The 24,374-nt window shown below is 39.1% G+C and overlaps 1 protein-coding gene across 2 annotated transcripts in view; it reads right to left on the bottom strand.

The window, feature by feature from the left end:
* The window catches only part of LOC131689268 (voltage-gated potassium channel subunit beta-2), a 1,724,569-nt gene that overhangs the window by 967,811 nt on the left and 732,384 nt on the right, over positions 1-24,374 (bottom strand). For both annotated transcript variants that reach the window (XM_058974245.1, XM_058974247.1), the window contains one exon: positions 12,566-12,829. The gene's annotated coding sequence lies outside the window, so the exon portion shown is untranslated. The remainder of the gene's footprint in view (positions 1-12,565; positions 12,830-24,374) is intronic.

The raw sequence follows: 24,374 nt of genomic DNA, 5'->3' as shown, positions 1-24,374 counted from the left end.
TGCTCTCTTCTATTCGGAAGTTAATCTCGACAATTGGGCCGAAGCAAATAACTTACTATCAGATACACAATTTGGCTTTCGTAAAGGCAAAGAGACGAACGATTGCCGTGCGTTGCTCTTAACAGAAATTCAAATGGCATATGCTAACAAAGAGCAGATGGCATCAGTTTTCTTACTGACTCAGGGGGCTTGTTGTCTGAAAAATATATGTATTTTTCGCAAAGTTATTTGTCGACATCACGAATTAGCTACGTGGACCTTCCCCAGGGCTCATGTCTAAGCCCCCTTCTCTACAATTTTTAAGTGAATGACATTGACAAATGTCTTGTCAATTCCGTCACGCTAGGGCAGCTTGCAGATGCCGTTGTGGTATCTATCTAGGATAGGATCCGCCAGCTGGCTTCTTCTTATATTTTACTAATCCCTGTTGAAAACGACATACCCACACTCGACCAATGTTGCCAAAATATTGGTTTTGTTTCGGTCGTATATTTGTTCTGATTAAAATATTCTATATTATGTACCAATTTCATGCTTCTGGAAAAATCAAAAATTTAGTCTTTATATCCGCATTTAAACGATCATAACGTTTTTTCCATCGGAATACAGCAAAACGAAATAATATATATATTCGTTGTTGGACATTACGAAAAATATCTTCATGCCTCTTCATTTTTGTAAGTTGCTTTCTGAGTCAAGCAACCTCTGTCACAAGAATAATCTTCTCTGTTGGGATTTATTTTAAATATTCTAAAACTACTTTTCTGCAAGGTTTAATTTTTGTTTTGGAGCAATGTATAGGTTTGTTCCAGTACTACATGTGATCGTTTCGGAGAAAACAGCAGTAGAAAATACACGCTCCTATTTACACCGGTGATCGATTCAGGTGAAAACTGTAAAATTCAACTGTATCGATAGTACCAAAGGAAGAACAAGAAGCGACTTCCGGGATAACTTTCTCCCTGTTTGCTCAGTACTTCCAATTTACTCGGTAGGGGAGACTGAGGAGACTTGATCCCCGGGGAGACTTGATCCCATCATTGTAACTCAAAGGCGGATCAGAATACATTAATCGAATATACTATAAAGTTGCGTAGTTTTATCTAAACATAAATTTCATTAACACAGAAAAAAGAAATTGGACTTTTGTGTAACCGAATTTTTACCGATTTAAAAAAAAGTCTCAGAAGAACTGAAGAAGATTTATTTTTCAAATTTTCAAACTTTTATACAATTGATAAAATCACCCACTACATACTCTACTTTTGCATACAGAATTACAGGAGAATGTCAATTGTATGAATAAGTTATGATTGAGCTGATTCTTTTGTTCAACTATATTTTAACTAAATTTTGCTGAAATATATGCTATGGGTTCACTTGATCCCTTCAAATTCGTGGAGATTTGATCCCCTTCGCCGTACTTCATACACACCACTGAAAATAACCAAATTCACACCAGAACAATTGAAGTCATTGTTGTCATAAAAAAATGTCAAAAATGAACGCTTCATCGTAAAGAAACATAACTGTAATTGTTTACTACAGTATACGTAGCAACCATTCATCCCACATTTGACGTTCCTCAACCATAATAAAGACAGCTTTCAAATAATTGCACGGAGATTTGGTGAATTCGTAAAAAAATCAGGTGAGAGATGCGTAATATGTAGTAACAAAAATAACAATATCTAATCATAACAATTTAATCAATACTACAATCCATTTATAAAATTGAATGGGGTAATGTACCCGTTTTTGCCCTATTAAGAAGGGTACCACATTATTACTACAATAATTTTATTATTTCAGCTTCTTTGATTTGTTATTAAGGTCCATTTTTTTATTTCGATTATAGTGGTTTGAACGTTAAGGTCATTCGCCTTTTATTAAGAGCCAATATAATAATAAAATTGTCTTGAGAATGGTGAAAATCTTCTGTTTGAGCGCAGCAAAATCTCTAATCGAGTACCTCCATTATCGCAATATTTTTTGCATTTGAGTCAATGCGTTGAGCAAAGATGGCAGACGCTGCTCTAACCAAAGGCTTCAGATGGGTAGGATGATAGTAGAAGCAGGGCAAAAATAGGCCTATTACCCTACATGCTCTTTTAAACACGTTTTCATAAAGGAATCAAGTGTCTCCAAATTAGGGATCGAGTCTCCACTAATCTAAGAATTTTCCATTTTTTTGTTGTTTTCCAGAAATGCTCATAGCTCATGTCCAGTATAATATTTCCATTTATTTTTTTATGATTATTAGTCATCCCTAGAAACAATATAAAACTACAAAAAAATACATAGTTTGTTATCATTCCACGGAGTTGGACTGAAAAATAAAAAAGGGGATCAAGTCTCCTCAGTCTCCCCTACTGAAACAAAGACAATTTTTACATGAAGTTCCAAATATTTTCATACTTTCGCTACACAGCCTGTTGATTTCGAAAAGAGGCATTTCCGCATTATTCCGCACACAGAACAGAATCCACGATAACCGCGCTACCGGATCTCTCGGGAACTTCAGTTCTGGATAATATGTTTGATTTCGTCTGCCAAATAATGCCTGCACTTCATAATTACAGACGGATGTTATAGAAAGAAAGCGGTATCTCGAGAAAACAAAAAAATCAACACAGTTAACAATCCTCGTTTTATGTTTGATATCACAATATGACAACACATCCAAGCAGCCCTTTAGTACTTTTAGTTTCCAAGCCGAAGGTTTGCCTATGTCACTTTTATCCAATCACGAGCTGGTTCAGAATTGGTTCAAAAACAGGGGACAGAGCTGACGGATCCTATCCTAGGTATCCATTACAGATCCTAAAGCTGTCGATTTGCAAGGACCATTGCAAGATGTCTTGGACAATTTGCCTACTTGGGCCCTCCAGCTGGGTATCGAATTCTCCAAGGAGAAAACTGAGCCAATCGCACAAACATGCGCCGTGCATTCTTCCACCAGATCTCAACTATTAAATTACCTTCAGGCCCGAGTAAGGTCATCCAATGTCCCGATGCGGGATGTACTGGCAAACCGCGATCTCCTCTATATATCCCTCGTATGTAGTTTCCTAAAAACCATCAATATATAGATTTACCTGCCCCTTTTATTTTTATTATCATTCTCAGAAGTGTCCTCTTCCACATATATCGTACATGCTTGATGGTTTGATGCAAGTGACACGAAACATCTCTGTCGAAAACGTTAACAAACGCGGAATTTGCAGCACAAACATAACACGCGCAACTCGATATGTTGCCGGTCGTCATCTGACGAAGACCGCCCGAGTCTGTAATCGATGCCGTTGATCTCCCGTTAACTTGAACCCCTATTTCTAATACCATGGAATTATTCCCCCCTCTCTATCTGATTTTTTTTTGAATTTATAATAAAAGCAACGTTCGATTTTTAAAATAACAAAATGAAATTATTTAGCTCATGCACTAAAAAATCAAGAAGTTTTCACCTTCATCATTAAGGGGTTATATACAAAGTTGGAACTCAAAAAATCGAATGAAAATCATTGAATATTCACACACTTTTGAAAATATCTGTGCGAAATTTTATCCAGGTCGGAGAACTAGATTTCAAAGTATAGCCGGTTCGCAGCGCGCTGGTTCTTTCGCGAGTAAGGTGAACACAACAAAATTAAACGCAATTATATCGGAACTAAGTTTTTTGAAAAGTACCGTTGCGGTGAACGTGATTTCACAAAAACTACTCATCCGAATTTTCATTTTTTTTTTAATTGTTTGTATTTACACTTGTACTTGAACGGTTGCTTTTTCATCCAAAAATTATCAATTCTTTGCAATGATTTTTTGTTTAAAACTCCATTTTTTGATCAACATAATTTTTTTTTGAAGGAAATTCTTTTTTATTGGGAAGCCGCTCCGTTCAAGTTTACCACAATACATTTTTCTTAAATAATCAGTTTACTTTTTTGATTTCAGTTGAGCGGTTCGGCTTGGAGACCGTTCATTGCAAACCTCTGCCAAAAAATACGCTTCGGGGATGGGCCAGAACTCCGCCCATCTTGAATTTTTTTTTTAATTCATCTTGTTTTTTTCGAACTTCGAGAGTACTACCACTACTACTTTTGCTTTTTCGAATAAAATTTGCATTAAGCACTTTAAAAAAATTACGAACTTAGCTCACTTTTTCGCCACAACTTTGTATATAACCCCTTCATAGAGGTATATTTCAGTCCCTAGGGTGGCTCAGCTTGTTGAACAAAGCCTATGTTAAGAGTTAGCATATTATGTACTAGACTACCGCCCCAATACCTCAACAATAACAGTTCCAGGGGGTTCGTTTAGGGCGTATGTTTAAAAACAGGGCATTGCCATCACCAAACAAAATTCACATCAGACTTACAAACCATTTTGTAAGTTTCTATCACAGGGTGTCTACTATAAAGTAGCCTTGCTTTATTGGTATTATTGAAATATCTCATGAAGTATTCAGACACCCATATGAATCTTTTACACCATCTTTCCAACATGATTCTAAATATTTAGAAAGTAAAAAATGGATCGAGATATAAAAATATTCAATTTGTTTATACTAATTTCCGAACTCTTAAGTTTAATAAAAAATCCAACTTTAATTTTAATTTCTTTCCATATATTGTAAAGTTTACGAGTTATCATTATGGTTATTATGGTATATGTACAATTTATTGAATAATAAGCTTAACAAATAACAATTGACACACTTTTTTGTTAAAGGGTGTGAGAAATTTTTTTCGAAGAAATCGGATATTAATTTTTATGTGGAATGGACCCTTCATAGCAAAAAGCACCAATTTAGTACTTTTCGTTATGTTTGCATTCACGCCGCTCGTTTTCCGGTCCACTTTACGTATAGTGGCGTTATAGTTTTTGTACCCCATCAATGTCGTTGCGCCCCATCCAGGTTGTTGCGCCCTATCAAAGTCGTTGCGCCCCAGCTTTAAATTGGCGACTAACCAGCAAATATTCTACAACAACAGCGCTGTGTATAGCCTAAATTTTGGTAATTACGATTACGATTGAGACGATATACTAAACGCAGCTGCTGGAGTTACTGTCCAAAATTGGAATTCGTTGTTCTGATACGATGGAATATGATCAATTTAATGCAAAGCACCTTCTTTGGTAATTTTGAATGAAAAGATTGAGCTGCTTCTGGGTAGTGTGCAGTTACTTCCGTTTGTTAAGTTGTGTTGAGTTGAGTAAACAACGCTCCCATATTCTTTTTGATTTTTAACGTGTTACGTGTTTAGTTTACGCTTGTTATTTGTGTTACGATCCCGTGAGGTGGCGAAGGTCAATCGAAGATAGTATTATCCGTTAAGAAGCAATTTAATTTACCGTGAAAATCAGTTTTATTGCTGCCCTATCAACCCGCTCATTTACGAGACAGCAGTAGCTTGTGGGGCGGCATTGTTCGTAGAATCGTGCAATCACAACAGTTCGGCTTTGTGTGGTGTGTGGTGTGATTGAATGAAAATGAATACGCTGCTGTGCCACTCGTGTGCAAATGCTATTGCGGGAACGCACATCTCCTGTCGTGGATTTTGCAATGCTACTTTTCATCCCAAATACAGCGGGATTGCCGAAAACTGCTTTGACGATGTTTTAAATAATAAGCAGATATTTTGGCTATGCAAATCCTGCACTAATCTGATGTCCGATAAGCGTCATCGACAAGCTGTAAGAGCTGCCTATGAGGTTGGACAGGAAGAGGTGTTAGGTGCACACAACCAAATTGTCGAACAACTTAAGGGTGAAATACTAACTGAGTTGAAGTTGGAGATTCGTTCGAATTTTATGGCCCTTATAAATTCTAATTCATTGACACCGAAGACTACTCAACGTCCATTTGCCGAAGCCAGTCGTAACAAAGCTCGCCGTCTTTTCCCTAATAAAGATGGGGCTAAATCTAATGTCTCATCTCTATTACGTGGTACTGGTATGCCTGTTTCACCATCTCTTGGCACGATAACAGTAGCTGATCGTACACCGAAGTTTTGGCTTTACCTTTCACGTATTGCACGCGATGTTTCTGTTGACCAAATTTCCATTTTGGCGAAACAGCGTCTTATCACCGATGACGTGGAAGTCGTTAGACTTGTTGCAAAGGATCGTGACGTAAGCACAATGAATTTCATCTCGTTTAAAGTTGGAATCAAACCTCAGCTCAAGGCGCGAGCCCTATCTGCTTCAACATGGCCCGAAGGAATTCTTTTCCGCGAATTCAAGAGCAATCGCACCGTATCAGCTGGAAATTTTTGGAAACCCCTCTATCCGCAGCCAGATCAGTCGCCAGTTCAGGCCGATACTCATCAGCCTGCTTCACCATCATCAGTTCAATCAGCTATGACGGAATAATTCAACCACCATCGGTACGCATGTCCGACAATTTGCCGTTGTTTGAATGAAAAATAATTTCGCCGCCATCGCCGAGACTGCACAAATAAATTCAAGTTGCGCTGCCATCACCGGGACGCCTGTTATACCGTACTACGGAAGCCCCCGAGCGCTCCGACGCAGTCGTGCTACCAGCCAGCGACCAGCTCAGTCGTCCTGGCCCTGCGTTCGGAGGTCGTGAGGGGGTCTTCCGAACTCCCTTCCCAGGCGAGTATTTTGCTTTAAATGACGATCCGCTTCCTGTAAACCTTCTGGTTTCTAGCATGACATCGGGTACAACTCGTTCCGACGATTTGCTGTTGTTTGGACGAAGAATAATTTCGCCGCCATCGCCGAGACTACACAAACAAATTCAAGTTGCGCTGCGATCACCGGGACGCCTGTTATACCGTACTACGGAAGCCCCTGAGCGCTCCGACGCAGTCGTGCTACCAGCCAGCGACCAGCTCAGTCGTCCCGGCCCTGCGTTCGGAGGTCGTGAGGGGGTCTTCCGAACTCCCTTCCCAGGCGAGTATTTTGCTTTAAATGACGATCCGCTTCCTGAAAACCTTCTGGTTTCTAGCATGCCATCGGGTACAACTCGTTCCGACGATTTGCTGTTGTTTGGACGAAGAATAATTTCGCCGCCATCGCCGAGACTACACAAACAAATTCAAGTTGCGCTGCCATCACCGGGACGCCTGTTATACCGTACTACGGAAGCCTCCGAGCGCTCCGACGCAGTCGTGCTACCAGCCAGCGACCAGCTCAATCGTCCCGGCCCTGCGTTCGGAAGTCGTGAGGGGGTCTTCCGAACTCCCTTTCCAGGCGAGTATTTTGCTTTAAATGACGATCCGCTTCCTGAAAACCTTTTGGTTTCTAGCATGCCATCGGGTACATCACGCCCCTTCAGCATGTCGGCACGATTGCCACGTGGCACTGACGATTTACGGCTATACTACCAAAACGTCAGAGGGCTAAGGACGAAAATCGAGGACTTCTACTTGGCTGCTCTTGACGGCGACTACGATATTTATGTTCTGACGGAAACTTGGCTTGATGATCGTATTACATCGATGCAGCTCTTCGGGGATTCTTATGCGGTTTATCGTGCGGATCGAAGCGCACATAACAGTGTTCATGGTCGCGGCGGGGGAGTTTTGATCGCTGTTTCTTCTGCACTAGCCTCCTGTGAATTTGGTGTAGATAGTTCATCAAGCATTGAAGTTGCTTGGACGAAGATTACTACGCAGACGAAGAGCTATTTTATTGGAGCTGTTTACATTCCTCCAGAAAAGCGACTTGACTGCACTATTACGCAGCTCCATCTCGACTCTATAGAACATGCTTCTTCTCAGGCAGATGCAATCGATGTGATAATAGTTCTTGGTGATTTCAACCAACCAGGACTGATGTGGGTTTCTTCTGGACGTGGATACGCTTACCCTAACCCGTTATCCTCGACAACAAATCCTGCCAGCCGCTTACTTCTGGACGGGATGGCTTTTCACGGACTAAATCAAGTAAGCACGATTTCCAACCATCAATCCCGTTTTCTTGACCTTGTGTTCGTCAATGAGAATGCTTTGCCTGAGTGTTCTGTGAGTGAAGCTTCCAGTGTTATCGTTCCTTTGGATAACTATCATCCCGCATTGGAAATATCCATTTCCATAATTAGTTCACCACAATATGAAGAAGCTTTAGCTGTGAATCGTCGTAATTTTCGCAAAACTGATTTAGCAGCACTACGTCGCACCCTATCGCTGATTGACTGGAGTGTACTACTTGATCAAGTTGATGTAAATGCTGCAGTCGATCTCTATAACCGATTACTCATTGACTGTGTTGAAAAATCCGTGCCAGAATATCAACCTCCCAAGAAGCCTCCATGGTCTAACGCCATGCTTCGGAATCTGAAACGCACCCGCGCCAAAGCCCTACGTGCGTACACAAATCGTCGATGCCCTATTCTCAAGCGCTTTTTCGCACTCGCCAGTAATGAGTACCGCTGTTACAATAAATTGCTGTACAAAGGATATGTGAACCGCATCCAACAAAACTTACGACGAAATCCGAAGGGATTCTGGGCTTTTGTTAAAACGAAGAGAAAGGAAACGGGTCTTCCGTCTAGGATGGTCTACAATGGCGAAGTAGCGACTACAGTAGCGGAAAAATGCTCCCTATTTGCCAGCTACTTTTCAAGTGTCTTCACGACTGATGTGCCATCTGCCGTCGAGCTCGAAAACGCGACCCGTGATGTTCCCATTGGGGCAGTGGATATGGATGTATTCACTATTTCAGTACAATCGGTTCTCTCTGCAATACGGAAAACAAAATCGTCTTATGCTCCAGGACAAAGTGCTATGCCGTCTGCTGTTCTGAAAAAATGTTCCGATATCTTAGCGATCCCACTGACGCACCTTTTCAATATGTCGCTTCAGCAGCAAAAATTTCCCGATGATTGGAAGTTTTCAGTTATGTTTCCGGTTCACAAGAAAAATGACAAAAGCAACATCGTGAACTACCGGGGAATCACTTCGCTGAGAGTTGAGTCGAAAATCTTCGAAGCGCTTATCAACGAGGTGCTGTTTTTTGCTAGTAAACATTACATAAGCCCTTGTCAGCACGGATTCTTCCCTGGTCGATCGGTTGAGACGAATTTAGTTAGCTTCACATCGTTTTGCATTGAAAACATATCCAGGAAACTCCAGGTGGACACGGTCTACACAGATCTTAAGGCCGCTTTCGACACAGTCAACCATGAGATACTGCTTGCAAAGCTTGATAAACTAGGATGTACCTCGAGTTTCTGCCACTGGCTTCGATCCTACCTTGTTCACCGCGAGTGCGTCGTGCAAATTGGCGACAACGTGTCTGAATCTTTTTGCAATAATTCCGGAGTTCCCCAAAGTAGTACACTAGGTCCATTACTATTTTCATTGTTCGTGAATGATGCGCATTAGAGCGTGGAGGGAAACTGTTTTTCGCCGATGACTTGAAGATATTTCTTGTGATAAGGAATGAAGCCGATTGCCGTGAGTTACAGTGTCTCGTTGATACATTTTAAAATTGGTGTCAAAGAAACATGTTGATCCTTTGTGTTACGAAATGTTTTGTCATCAGTTTTCATCGTACAAGAGACATGCTTAATTTTAACTACAACATTGCCGGAACTCAGCTGCAACGCGTTGACCACGTAAAAGATCTAGGTGTTATTCTCGATGAAAGGCTAACTTATACCAATCACCTGTCAGCGACCATCGACAAAGCAAATCGACTTCTAGGTTTTATGTTCAAAATTTCTAGCGAATTCCGGGATCCTCTGTGTTTCAAGGCTTTATATTGCTCACTGGTGCGCTCGCTGTTGGAATTTGCAAACATCGTCTGGTGCCCTTATCATGCAACGTGGAGTGAAAGGATTGAAGCTGTCCAGCGCAAATTTATACGATATGCTTTACGTCAATTGCCTTGGAATGATCCGTTGAACATGCCACCATATGAGAACCGTTGCAGACTATTAGGACTACATACTTTGCAAGAACGTAGACATACTTCGCAGGCCATTTTCATATCAAAGCTTCTGTTGGCTGAGTATGATGTTCCCGATCTCCTTGGACAAATCAACCTCTACGCCCCAACCCGTGTTCTTCGCCCTCGGACATTACTACACATCGAAATGCGAAACACCAACTACGCTGCTAATAGTCCGATTTTGGCGATGGTTCGTCGCTTCAACGAGCTTGCCGAGCACTTTGACCTCAATTATAATTCATCACAATTTCGTCACCGTTTGCTGTTACATTAGGTTAATTATTTTTAGTTTAGTTCATTAAGACTTAGTGTCAGATGAACACAAATTTTAAATACAAATACAAATCAAAAGAGGAACGTTTATACATGGAATCCATTTCCGTCACAGTAGGATCAGCATCATTTCGAATTAAGTGCGAATCAAAATAAAGCAGATAATGAACGAACTGTGCAGCGATGGATGAAGCCTATTATATATCGATTTCCTGTAACGGGCAAGTATCTGGATTGCTTGATCGTATCCTTTCAAAAATCCTGCCTGCATCCTTGAAAGCATTCAAAGAGTTCGGATGCGCAGTATATTGGACAGATGCAACGTTATGTATCTCTTTTTATACATCCAAAAATTTACAGATATTACAGTTACAGTATAACAAATAAAATAAATCTTGGGCGTTTTTTCAAAAAGACATATCTGCAATGAGTTACTCTCTTTGTTCACTTTCTCTTTCAATTTTTACGGCTTCACTTTAACACTTTTCACTTATTTTACAGTACAGATCGAAAGACGGTGGTTTTAACTAGCATATTATGCAATGAGAGGATAAATGTTAAAGTGACCGAATTATTAACAGAAGAGAAAGTAAACAAAGAGAGTAACTCATTGCAGATATGTCTTTTTGAAAAAACGCTCAAGAAATATGCATTCGATGAACCGACCAAATATTTCTGCAGTCGTTCTAGAAACATTCCTTATTTTAAATAGCGTTTGCGTTAAGCATGATATCACTACAAACCATTCCAAGTTTTGAAACAAACACACATCGATTTTTTAAGAAAGTAACGCAATTTCCATTACTAATTTGATTGCAAGCCCTTTCATTCAAGATTAAAATTACTATTATTAAATTATTATTAAAAAAACAATCAAAAGAATTTTTAAAAATCTGATCAATCGGTTCATCGGTGGCAGAGATATCGTGCGCATCACTAACGCTACTGTAAGGAAATGGTTCGGTATAAAGGCCGGCAAATTAATCCATTTTTGAATGAAAATTTGATGAATGCAACATTCTTTAGCAGTGTTTTGAGTATGGCGTGGACTATATACCTAAAAAAATCACGAAAACATCAGTGACCTTAAAGATATATAGTCCATTGATCTGCAAATCAGTTGGAAAAGCACAATCGGCATTCACTACTCACTCCAAATGTTTGCGGTAAAGATATTTCCTACAGAATTTCATTTGGAGAATCTAAGTCTTATGGAATAAATTAAAAATCTTTTTTCCCGGGATTCCCGAATCCAGGGAATGAGAAAACACAATTTCCCGGGAATCGGGAATCCCGGGAAATCCAAAAATCCCGGGATTCCCGGGAAATAAATTCCCGGGATGGAAGCTCTATTTTTTGAATCCAATCCTTTCGGCAATCAAGGATCTCCAAAAATCCCGGGATTCCCGGGAAATAAATTCCCGGGATGGAAGCTCTATTTTTGAATCCAATCCTTTCGGCAATCAAGGATCTCCTTTTGAACAGCTCGTGGGAGACAACCTGTTGCGTGTCTTGTGCAAGATAAGGGACGAGATTCGAAAATTGCGACAGCTATCCAACGATAATAAAGCTCTAGCGTCTCAGGGGTCTGATGCTTTTTCAAAATCTATTGAAACTGAAACGGGATTGCTTCAACAATTTCGTCAATTTTAAGAAAGGCGGTTCAAGAAATTGTCACACATCGTGAATCCGTTAGTGAACTTCGGGCACTAGTACATCAGAAGGATAGTGCTCCCGAGATGGTTCTGCAAACCGATCTGGAAGATTTGCGTTTGATGGACGTATCCGATTCACTTGATGCATCAGGGATTCCTCGCCCAACACTGGCGCCCGTCTTGATCAATTTGTGTTGAAGGGAGGATTCTCGAGTCAACAAAATCTATGTCCATCACTTCCAATCGAGAAAGCGAAACAAAATACCGGATTCCCAGCCCCGTACCAAACTCAGAACCAGCCTTACGTTGGCTGAATTGACTGAACAGCTGGCGGGGCCACCCTATCCGAACTTTTTGATATCCACCAACGCGGGAAAAGGATCGATGGCAGTCCCAAGGAATTACTCGCGAAATCCGCAACGCGTTGCTGATTGGAAGATTCGGAAGGTACTTGTGATACTTCACTTTCCATTCCCTTGCTAATTTAATGTCGTTAAAAACATAAAAAGGAAAATTGACTCACTCTTAGTCGTTAATGAAAAAGAAAAAAAGGTGATGGTACCCATCACTGATCGCCACAACTATGGATGTGTTCGGGAATTAAAGTCTAAATCATGGATAATACAGGATGCGGCAGAAAACAGATTGGAACGTATTAAAATAAGTGTCTTTTGCTATAATGTTATTCTTGTATTAGTTGCTCATGTGCTTACCTTTGGACGATCTTGATTGATATCTCCAGTTTCCTTCAAAAACATATCAGTGGTATCAGTTGTACTCTTGACAATCAGTGTTTTTTCAGTTAATTGTTTAGTATTGATTTCAAGGATTATTGCCACAGTTTCATCTGGATTGCTTAAGGTAGCAGTCGCAGCTGCCTGGCGTTGACTGTCAAACTGCGCCTGACGTTCTCTTTCTTGCGCTCTGCGTTGGTTCAATAGTTCATTATCCAACTGACGAATTTCTCGAGCTTCGCGCTAAAAATAAAATCGTGATTAGTAATAGAATTTCAGCGTACGTACTATCGAAATGTATGTAAGGCTTGTTCGAGACAAAATCTGGACACCTAAAAACACACCGCTTGAAATATTCAACCAAAATATAAAATGTTTCTCACGGAATTGAACGTCTATTCTATCTAAAAAACATAATTTGTTAAGAAGTGAAAAGCGCTTTCAAAAATAGCATCGAAATAATTGCGTGTTAGAAAAGTTATTTTGGGCAGCCCAATCGCAGATCCGGAATATATAGTATATATACTTCCAAAAACTCTTGGATTATCTGCTAGCTCTGTTCACAATGTTTCAAAATCGTCTGAAACTCGATTGCCAGCAACAACGAATGAAATAAATTCCAAAAAAACACAAGAAACGACCAAATGGATATCGAATCTCCGAAATCCGGAACGACATTTCAGACAGACACACAAACATTTCCAACCCCTAGAGTGTCGCAGCTTAAGTTCCGTTTGAAGAGTGCATAACATTCATTTCATTTTGAATAATTGGCAAGCAGTAAAAAGGACGGCGAGGTGCTATTTTTGCCTATTTTTCGCATATGAGCAAGGCGTTACGGAATTCGATTCGAGACGAGTGATTTCTAGGGTTGGTCGTTAGTGAAGTGAAATTCCCAAATTGCTGTCATTTCAGGACGTGTTTTGGGTTTTTTTTTCTCTGGAAAAGTGTACCAAAGGATCGTCGAATAGTCGGACATTATGGAATGCATCGAAGGAAATAGATTCCTGGAGTGTGACGATCCGAAAAATCGCATCTCGGAGGTTTTTCTTCCCCATAGAAGCATCGTCAGTAGCGAAAACAAGCCGAACGAAAGCACCTCCGTGCCCACCGCTCAGCACTGCTGTACGAACGCTGTTACTGCGAACGAGAGTGTGAGAAGAACCAAGCTATTACGAAAGTGAGACGGACAAACCCGTATACATGCGAATGCACACTTCACGGATAGCTTCATCGACAGCATGTTTTTTCTGACTGTCTCTCGTTTCTTCTGCTATGGAATTTGTGTGATGGACGTTCACTCATTGAGTGCTTACTAGGGATGTATTCTTAGGTGTGCTTGGGAATCGTGGCGGAGTGCGAGCGACGGGAGTGAGTGATGAGCGGACTCTGTATGTTTTTGTTTCTCGGTGCACACTGAGAAACAGAAATGTGCAAAGTTTGCATCTTTTCTATTTCCGTCTCTTTTATTCTGCTGTGATTTTTATTCATTCTCAGGAGTGTACTTCTGGTGAGTATTCGGCGAGTGTATGGACCGAGTATATCCAATGAGTGTAGTTTGCAGCGCGGCAGACGAGAGGGGGAAGGAAGGATATGCTGTCGAAGACTAGATGTAGTGCGCTGTGAATTATTGGTGACATAGAAAAACTGGTATATTTTTCTATAAACATATTCTAATTTATATATCAATTCAATTATTCAATTAAATACACTAAATACATGTCGATGACTTACCTCATGTAAGAAATCGAAAGTCTTATTGTAATGTTATAATCCATTTGACACACACACATTACATTAAGGCGGGGCTGGTTGATGGAACGATTACCTCGGAACACGGTTTGCCCTGTATACGAAATGGGTAATTGGAAAATCAATTGATCTAGCACCTACCTTAACCCTGGAATCAAGTTATTTGCAGGTATGTATATAAATACAAAGGAATAACTTTTTTCTGTAAACCGCTGCCGGACAGTGGGAGATAGGATGGCTAACACACACACACACACACACACACACACACACACACACACACACACACACACACAAATGCGCTAAGTTTTACGTAATTTACGTTTGATTTCAAATAGTTTGCTATTGTTGTTTAGAATAATAATCTGGAAGAGCAAAAAAGGATGATGTTACCGCCTAACAGTGCAAACAGAAAGGTCTGGCCTTCTTCTGAATGTTTGCCTTACTATCGAAGTAAGACAAACATTCAGAAGAAGGCCAGACTCTTCTATTCGCACCGTTAGTAACGTTATCCTTTTTCGTTCTTCCTGATTTTTATTAAAAACAACAGTAGCGAACTATTTCAAATCCACAGTAAATTCCGTAATACCTCTCATGTGCGAAAAATAGGCAAAAACAGCAAAATAGCACTTCGCAGTCCTCGTTACAACTTGTCAATTGTGCAAAACTTGAGCTTAGGGTTTAGAAAATGTCTATGTCAGAGCACCTGTCCGAAATTTCGTTCCTAATTTCAGAGAATTGTGGCCTGCGGTTATCGCCACTGGTTTTGCTTATTATAGTTTGTAAGACGGGAAGGACCAAACGGAAAAGCTCTGAAACAGCCGCTCAAACGTTAAAATAGACTGACACGCTCTCTGGATCGCGTCCGGTTCATCCTTCAATTACCACTCATCGTCTGCCCTCCTAGCAAAAGACTTTTATCGCTTCTTGTGTAGACTTCTCCGAGAAAAGCCCGAAGATCGCGAAATCTAAAACTCAAAACATTTTTATTATTCTCTCGCGAACGGTCGGTCACTAGTTTACTTGACCGCCGTCGACCGAATTTAAAATAATAAACTGTTGCGTAAAGCAATGTCGTGTCCCTGGGACGCATATTTGACGGCCGTGGAAAATTGTAGCACATAGCAAAATTTGTTATTGGTAAACATCACCTTCACACTTATGTAAGCTTGTGCCTAACGTACGTATGCATAATGTACTTATGTCTGACGTCGCGCATTGTCGCATTCACCCTACTTTTGCAGAAGAATTTTTTTTTTTTTCAATTCAAGCAAGCGGCACCAAATTTGCTTGGTTTGTTATAAGGGGGTCTAGACATACGTACGTTGGGCATAATGGTCGTTAGGCATAATATACGTTAGTTATAACAAACGTAAGACATAATAGACGATTGGTAAAATGGACGTTATACATAAATTATCATGTCAATTTATAACTAAATTCACTTATTTATCGATAACAATGGCGTTGGGGGGTAAGAGCGTGAATGTTAGCATTTTTGCCTTTCTCAATAGAAAGATATTGCAATTGCTCTGAAAAACGGATTTTTAACGGAGGCCCGGAGGACCGAGTGACACATACTATTCGATTCAGCTTGTCGAGTTCGGCAAATGTTTGTGTGTGTATGTATGTGTGTGAATGTGCGTCTGTATGTGTACGCGAACACAATCTCACTCACTTTTCGCAGAGATGGCTGAACCGATTTTCACAAGCTTAGTCCCAAATGAAAGGTGCAACGTTCCCTTAAGCTGCTATTGAATTTCTAATGGATCAGACTTCCGGCTCCGGAATTACAGATTGATGAGTGCGATCACACAGAAAATGTCGATTTTAACAAGTTCTGCAATGAATGTATAGAGGTGAAAAATTTTCTAAAATGTGGGCACACCTGCTTGGATTTGTAGTACTGGGTCACTAACAGCCATTCAATTCTCTTTGGCTACATTGGCCACCATCATCGGCTCCGGCAGCCCCGGCGGAAGTATCCAAATACAGAATAACAGTAACATCGGTTTCTCGGAGATTGCTAAATCGATTCAACCAAACTTAGTCTCAAATAAAAGGTGTTTTATCCCCGTAAATGGCTATTAAATTTCATCCCGATCCGACTTCTTGTTCCGGAGTTACGAGTTGTGGCATGCGGTCACAAAGCAAATTCCGATTCAATGACAGCAAAAGAGGTAAAAATTTCGCTAAAATGTCTCTGAAACATGTTCTAAGTTCTAAGTCACTGGCGGCCAATCGAACTTCCGTTGACTACATTGAGCACCATCGATGGTTCCGGAAGTGTCCGGGAAAAGCGGCCATCTTTCAAAACTATCAAACTCATATCAGTTTCTCGAAAATGGTTGGGCCGATTTTCACAAACTTAGTCCGAAATGATAGCTATATTATCCCCACAGATGCCTATCAAATTTCGCACGGATCGCTTATATGGTTCCGGAAATATAGACTGAATCCTCCGGGCAGATATGAAATTTCCATATAAGCCGGAACTCAATTTTTTTTTGAAATTTCAGAAATCGAATTAGCATTTTTGATGCCAAACATCTTTAAATGCATGAAACGTTGAGATTTTATGTTATTTCGAATTTTTTGCCTTTCTCAATAGAAAGGTATTGCAATTGCTCTGAAAACCGACTGTTTAATTGTTATGTATCCGGCGCGGTACCCGGGTACCTTTTTAGGTTTCAATTCATGAAATTTCTAAGTTTTATCCATAGCTGGAAATTGAAACTTTGTGACATCTTAGAACTTTACTAAGTCAAGCTTTTGGGTTAATAATATTGTTGATATAGTAAGGGGAGTTAGGAGAGGCTCCTGAATTTTTTACTACGTAACAGGCCGACGTGGGTACCCGGGTACCCACAAAACTGAAATACCAATAACTAAGGTAATTTCCAACCGATTTTGATGCTTTTGGGTGTTTTGGGTTAAGGTTTTTAAATTGACATAGGGTCCCGTACCAATAAATAACAGACTTCCAAGACAATTTGACGAGTTTTGATATTAATATTGCTAGGACATTATTAAAATTTACAAATCATGCCCTAGTACTGGAACATTACCCCGGAAAATCCGCATTACCAAGAATCAGATCCATTCATCCGGTTCAATTATACAGAATCAAAAAGTGGACGAGTTCCTGAATCCAAAAAATCTAAAAGTGTCCAAATCAGATAAAGGAAACCGTGGTTATGAGCATTTCAATTTGTGGGTACCCGAGTACCCACGTTGGCCTGTTAAAGGTGTTTTTTTTTGTTGGACACATAACAGTTAACGAAGGCCCGGAGGGCCGAGTGACATATAATAAAGAGACTGGGCTCTTAGGTCTCTTAAAAAAAACTTTTTATTCCTTAACTCTTAGTCTAATGCACTTGATACATTTTAGTTATTCCTTTTCACTGTTGTCAAACCTCTCTCTACACTCTATAAACATTAACTGACTGTATCGCTAATCGATCGGTAGTCTTTATTCGTCCTAACTGCTGACTCGGCGCGTCGCGATGGGTCGTGACGTTGGCGGTGGCATGGTTAGGTCGATGCCACCTAAAGTGTTGATGATGCGCTATGGTGTAGTGTGTGACTCTGACTCGGCGCATCGCGATGGGTCGAAATCCGGTGGGTCGTTCTGCTGACATTAGCGGTGGCATGGTTGAGTCGATGCCACCTAAAGTGTGTAACTCCTCCGAGGGGTAAAGGAAGCGTGTCCTCACGCGTCCAAAAATTTTGGGACTGGTGTTTCCGGTTCCTGGGCGGGTTTCTTAGGCTTCCTTCTTTTTGACATCTTCTTAGCGAGTCCTTGAGCGATGTGGCTAAAATATAGAAGTGCAAACAGAACGAATGTTATGGTTATCAGGGTAGAGAATGTGATTCCACCCAAAAGGCTCCAATTACAAATTTCGTGCTTTCCTTGTTGCAAATAAACGTGTTGAATGTGCTTCCTATTGATGAGGGTCTCATTACTCAAAGATTCCAGGTCGTTTACTGACAGTGTGTGATTGTTTTTAATGTTGTATGTAGCACCGTAAATGATGGAAGTTTTTATATTCGTTTCGTTCGATGTAAATGTTTGGTTCATGAAATTAATGCTACCATTTGAGAATGTTACCAGCAGATTTCCGTGTAACGTTTTGTTATCTGGGCCGGAATTCGATGTCATTGCCTGTCCTATTGCGTTATCTATGAGCATTAAATTGTCTGCTATGAAGTTTGCTGTAGTTAGGTATTCTGACCGGGTTTTACAGTGACTGGGTGATCCCATGATTATTGGATAGATGCATTCAAGGGACAATCTGGTTAAGAATGAATCTCGTTGCACGTATGCATTTTGTTGTGTTGTTACGTACAGTACATCTTTGGTTTTTACAAGATATTTTGGATGACTGCTTATAATTGAGTTGTTTATGTTCAAGGGAAACAGTTTGATGAGCTTTGATTCCTCTTTTTGTAGTTCCGGTACAAGAAGAATGTAGAGTAGTTTTTCATCGTTGGCTGCTATCTTGGGAGTAACGTATGTGATAGCCTAATCCGGTAGGTTGAAATTCACTCCTTGGTCTTCTAGTAGTTTCTTGATCATGTTGATTTCTCTAGGGGTAAGTATTTTGTTGCTGGTCACTGCAATTTTCGACAACGTTATTGCTTCTTGTATCTCTTCCAGAATTTTGTTTATAGTTTCGATGTTGATGATAGTAGTGAGGGTATCTATTTCATCTATAATAAGTTCGTTGGTTTGCTTGTCTTCTATAATTTTTCTCACTTTGTTTGTAAGGGTTTTGATTCTTTGTCCCAGTTGTTGGTTGACTCTGTATTGTATGTTGTTGTTGTCAATCAGCTCGTTCATGGTATTGTTTATTACGTGGAGATCCTGCGCATCTGGGCTTTCACCAATCCATTTCCAAACGGATCCTGTGATGTCGACGCTTCTAGCATGGCTATGGTTAAGCGGCCTAATGGTTATAATTTGAATTGAGAGATTTTATGTTGTGCCTAACTATATTGGATAGAGGATTATTAATTTTATTATAAACAACATCGGTTAATAAATGAATGGTCGTTCCTAAATCTTTTAAATCTACTTCATGTACTATTCGAAAGTTTCCTACTTGGATTCTGCAAGGGTTTATATTCAATGTAAAAACTGGTTGGTCATTCAAATTCAAAATTTGTAAATCTCGTGTTTTTGCATAAACAATCGAAAAAAATATTAATGCTGTTTTTGGAATCATGATTATAGTGTTCTGAGAGGGTTCGACTTGCTTTGTTCCTAAGTTTGTGTATACACCCAGGTTTTTTACGCGGTTTTTTTGCGCGGTTTTTACGAGGTTTTTCTACGCGGATTTTCCAATAAACGCGGTTTTGAAGCGGATTTTCCAATCAACGCGTTTTTTACGCGAATTTTCCAATTAACGCGGTTTTTACAAAAATTTCGCGAAACCGCAAGTCGCCATCTTTGATTTCAAAATGACATCAAAAATCAATTTCTGGCACCTACTCTTCAAGACCATTCCGAAAATATCCATATTGATTGAGTTATAGCGAATTTCACTAAACCGGTAGTCGCCATCTTTGATTTCAAAATAACATCAAAAATCAATTTCTAGCACCTACTCTTCCAGACCATTCCTAAAATACCCATATTGATTGGGTTATAGCGGATTTCGCTAAACCGGAAGTCGCCATCTTTGATTTCAAAATGACGTCAAAAATCAATTTCTGGCACCTACTCTTCAAGACCATTCCGAAAATACCCATATTGATTGGGTTATAGCGAATTTCGCTAAACCGGAAGTCACCATCTTTGATTTCAAATTGGCATCAAAGATCAATTTCTGGCAGCTACTCTTCAAGACCATTCCGAAAATACCCATATTGTTGGGGTGCGGGCCATAAGGAATCTTCCAGACCCGTCTCTTCCATCTTTCCGAAAATCTTCTAAGTCTTTTGCATTCAAAAGGACTTGCAAAAACCGTGTTAATTGCGAAATCCGCGCAAAAAAACTTCCAAAAATATTCTAAGTCTTTTGCTGAGTAGTTTTTGAGCGGATTTTCGAATTAACGCGGTTTTTTACGCGGATTTTCCAATTAACGCGGTTTTTTACGCGGATTTTCCAATTGACGCGGTTTTTTTTCGCGGTACGTATCCCCCGTGTAAAAAAACCTAGGTGTATTGGTTTGTATAGGACTCTTTTATCCGTATTTCCTGAACGAGAATTCCGAACGAAACATAAGGATGACTATAAAGAGACTGTATTGCAAATCAACTGAATCGTCAATAACATATTCACTAGCAGGGCCTCGGCACTTCGTTGAAATTCAATTGACACTTCTCTGTTTAAGGAGCTTCAAATCACATGTGACCTTGTCTCACTTTACTATTTTGGATTGTGCGTATTCACGTATTCTGTTTAAAAATCTTGTTTCCGGGAATATGAGACCAAAAGACAACATTGAATTCCAAAATAAATTGAACGTTCCAGGTTCTTGATAACTAATTAAGGTTCATCAATAAAGTAGAAATACCAGATAATCTTAAACGACGCCGTCAAGAAAAGAAGAACGAAATCGAAAAGGTGGAAACGAAAAAAATGGAAGCCCTAGAAAGTTTATTGTATATATTTCCCATTTTTGGGATAATGGGATTTTCAAAAAACAATTCATAACTTTCTGATACAATTGTTCTCAAATTGGTACAATCCAGTTCTTTAATTTACTTGATTCAAAGATGGTTTTTAATTCCATTCTGCATAGTCAATTTCTTTAAGTTTTCTCATTCCATGGATTTCATTCGTCTTGTTTACTTTATTAATTTTTGAATATTTGACTAATTTGAAGTACATGATCATTGCATTCTTATTATTTATTTCATTCAGCATTCTTTTTACATTTCTTATAAAAGAAATGTATAGAATTCGCTCAAACTTTCAAGATTTTTTCCGAGGCCCGGAGGGCCGAGTCTTATATACCAATCGACTCAGCTCGACGATTTGGGACAATGTCTGTGTGTGTGTGTGTGTGTGTGTGTGTGTGTGTGTGTGTGTGTCTGTGTGTGTGTGTATGTAACGGACAAATTCTCATTCGTGTTTCTCAGCAATGGCTGAACCGATCTTATCCAAACCAATTTTAAATGAAATAACTAAAAAACAGTATGAACGCTATTAATTTGTTTTTGATTCTGATGTTTAGTTTCCAAGATATGAATGCTTGAATGCGTAAAAATGGCGTTTTTTTGCAGTTTTTTTGAATTATCTGCCGAAATTGACAACATAGATTAACACTTTATATGTTTTTAGACAGCTTTAACGAATACCTTTCAAACAAGCTATAGATTGTTGAAATCGGACCATTATCAAAAGAGATATTTAACATTGAATGCGGACGAAAGATTTTTATCATTTCCCATTGCCAGAAATATGACCAAAAACATGTAATCTATTATTAACGCCAAAACGGCTTATTTTAGGTCAATAATATCTTCGGAGAATATAATGGAGGCAATACGCCCTTTCTTTTGGTATTATGCTTTTACTGATTAATCTCCCTATGAGTGAGATATTTTCACAAATTTTCTTGGAAGTGATTAAATCGAAATGATGCCTTCAGCAAATTTGTAGCTCTTACTTTTGCGAATAACTTTACTGAAGACATAAAATATCTATTTTGAATACTTTAAAAGTTATGGCTTGTTGTTTGTGGATTACCTTTTGTCGCCCATTTATTGTTCAATATAGTAATAATCCATTGAAATAAGCCAAACATTATTACGATAAAAAGAATTTTGTATTTCATTTTTCTATCTACAACCGCTAGAAATAATCACCGAACACTTCCAAGTTGTCTGGAAGGAACTTGATACCTTATCAGTGCAAAAATGTTCATTTGTACGAACCTTCTGACTGCAATTTTTCTAACTTATAACCAACGGATCGATCGGAATCATATCGGAAAATGAAAGTGAAGTAAATAACTCCAAGCAACGGCGTAGCCAAGAGAAGGTTTTGGGGTTTAACAACTTCCCTCCCTACCACACCCAAAAATATATTGGATTGCAATTGAAAATTTATTGATGCAGACTGATTTAATTCAGTATTACAATAACAATTATCTGATCCGTACATTGATAACCTGTTGTTGTAAACATCATGAGGACTTTTGATAAATTGTCAGAATGGGGTCCTGATATGTAATTGATCTATTGGTCTTGATTTCACAGTTGCCTAATAGCATCAATATCAAATTCCTGCCTGAAATCATTCCAATAGAAAATTCCAGAGTTCTGTAATCAATCATAATCTTCAGATTTCTTTTCAAATTGAGCTCGCTTTTGTAGCGATGTACTGTAATGAGGGTCTTTATTTAATAGAAAGCGAAGTTAAAATTGATTTAATGTCTATGAAACATTTGCTAAAAATGTTTTTGCCTTTCTCATTCACTCTAAAATTCGTCAAACTAATCCCGACCAGGAGGGCCGAGTGTCATATGCTAATCGACTCAGTTCGTCGAGATAGGAAAATGTATGTGTGTGTACGTATGCATGTGTGTGTATGTGTGTATGTGGAAAAAAATATGACCTCTGTTAATCAGAGATGGCCGGATCGATTTGCACAAAGTTAGTCTCAAATGAAAGGTACAACCTTCCCATCGGCTGCAATTGATTTTTTTATTGATTGGACTTCCGGTTCCGGAGTTAGGAGTTGAAGAGTGCAATCACACAGCAAATTCCCATATAACCTAAAATGAAAAATTTTCAAAATCAAATTTGTATTTTTGATGCCAAATGACTTTATAATGCATGAACCATTGAGATGTGATATAAACTCGAAAAAATAATGTTTGAAAAAAATTGATTTTTTTGGACTTTTTTGCCTTTCTCATATAGAAAGGTTATGCAATCACTCTAAAAATCGTCAATCATACCGGCCCGGAGGGAGTACGCAGTGAGGGGTTGCTGTTTTAAAATTAAAACTAGTTTAAAATTTCTTAACAAGTTGAAAATTTTCGGCAGGATCCGGACCTCCCGGATCTTACTATGTGATACTGAAACATCGCTTGAAACCAGCGGCGGTCAAGCGATGTTTCAGTATCACATAGTATCTCAAAATCGTGGCTGTCGATCCATTGTACGTATGTGCAAATTGTACTGAACATGTAATATTCATTTCCACCATCGTATTGAACATAACCAGCCATGGAATCGTAGTCTGGACAAATGAGAAAAGCCCAATTGCACCACTAGGTGGATCAAAATAGGTTTTTATTTTGGGAATGCGTCGAGTTGAGACGAAAACGTAATATGATTAATAACGAGGATAACACTTTCCGAATGTAGAGCGAAATTTATGAAAAATGACGATTTCCATTCGACTCTAGCAGGTCCTGGTCGATTTTGATGAGAATTTGATTTTTGTTGTATAGGTCAAATGTTCCAAAACAATAATTTAAGGTCAAGATAGCATCATTTTGAAACCGCCAATTTCGGAGGTTTAGTATCTTCGATGAGTTTTACATACGAACAGCGCATCATTTGATAAAGTAATTTTGACGGTATATCGTCCAAGAAGTATTTATGGTGAATTTTCTCAGGTTAATATTCATGACTACAATAAAGTCTCAACAAATTTGCTAAAGACACGAGTTCTGTTACTATTGTCTGAAAAATTAATTCTGCATAATTTTAAAACTTTAAAAATTACGGTTTCGGAATTATGCAGTAAGATCGATTTTCACCAAACTCCCACAAATTGTAAAATTGGTATTGTAAAAAAACGTAAGGGCGATACTTCAATGCTGATAGGTGGGACCGAAAAATTAACCAACGCCAAAGGGACTATATTCTATATATACTATCATTTTGTCAATTTCAATAGCAAACACAAATTTTAATTTAATAATTTCAAATACTTTATGAAGTTTTGGGTTTCGATCACTGAATCATGCAATCTAGGATGTAAAAAACACAATAGTTCTTAAATAGGAAATAAAACCAAGTCTGGAAATATTCACTGTTGATTTTCTTTGAATGGTATCACTGCTACTAT

This window comes from Topomyia yanbarensis, chromosome 3 (genome assembly GCF_030247195.1).
Source record: "Topomyia yanbarensis strain Yona2022 chromosome 3, ASM3024719v1, whole genome shotgun sequence".
In the NCBI taxonomy this organism is placed as follows: Eukaryota; Metazoa; Arthropoda; class Insecta; order Diptera; family Culicidae; genus Topomyia; species Topomyia yanbarensis.
Note: the sequence above shows the minus strand (reverse complement) of the source record. Positions and strands in the feature narration are given on the sequence as shown.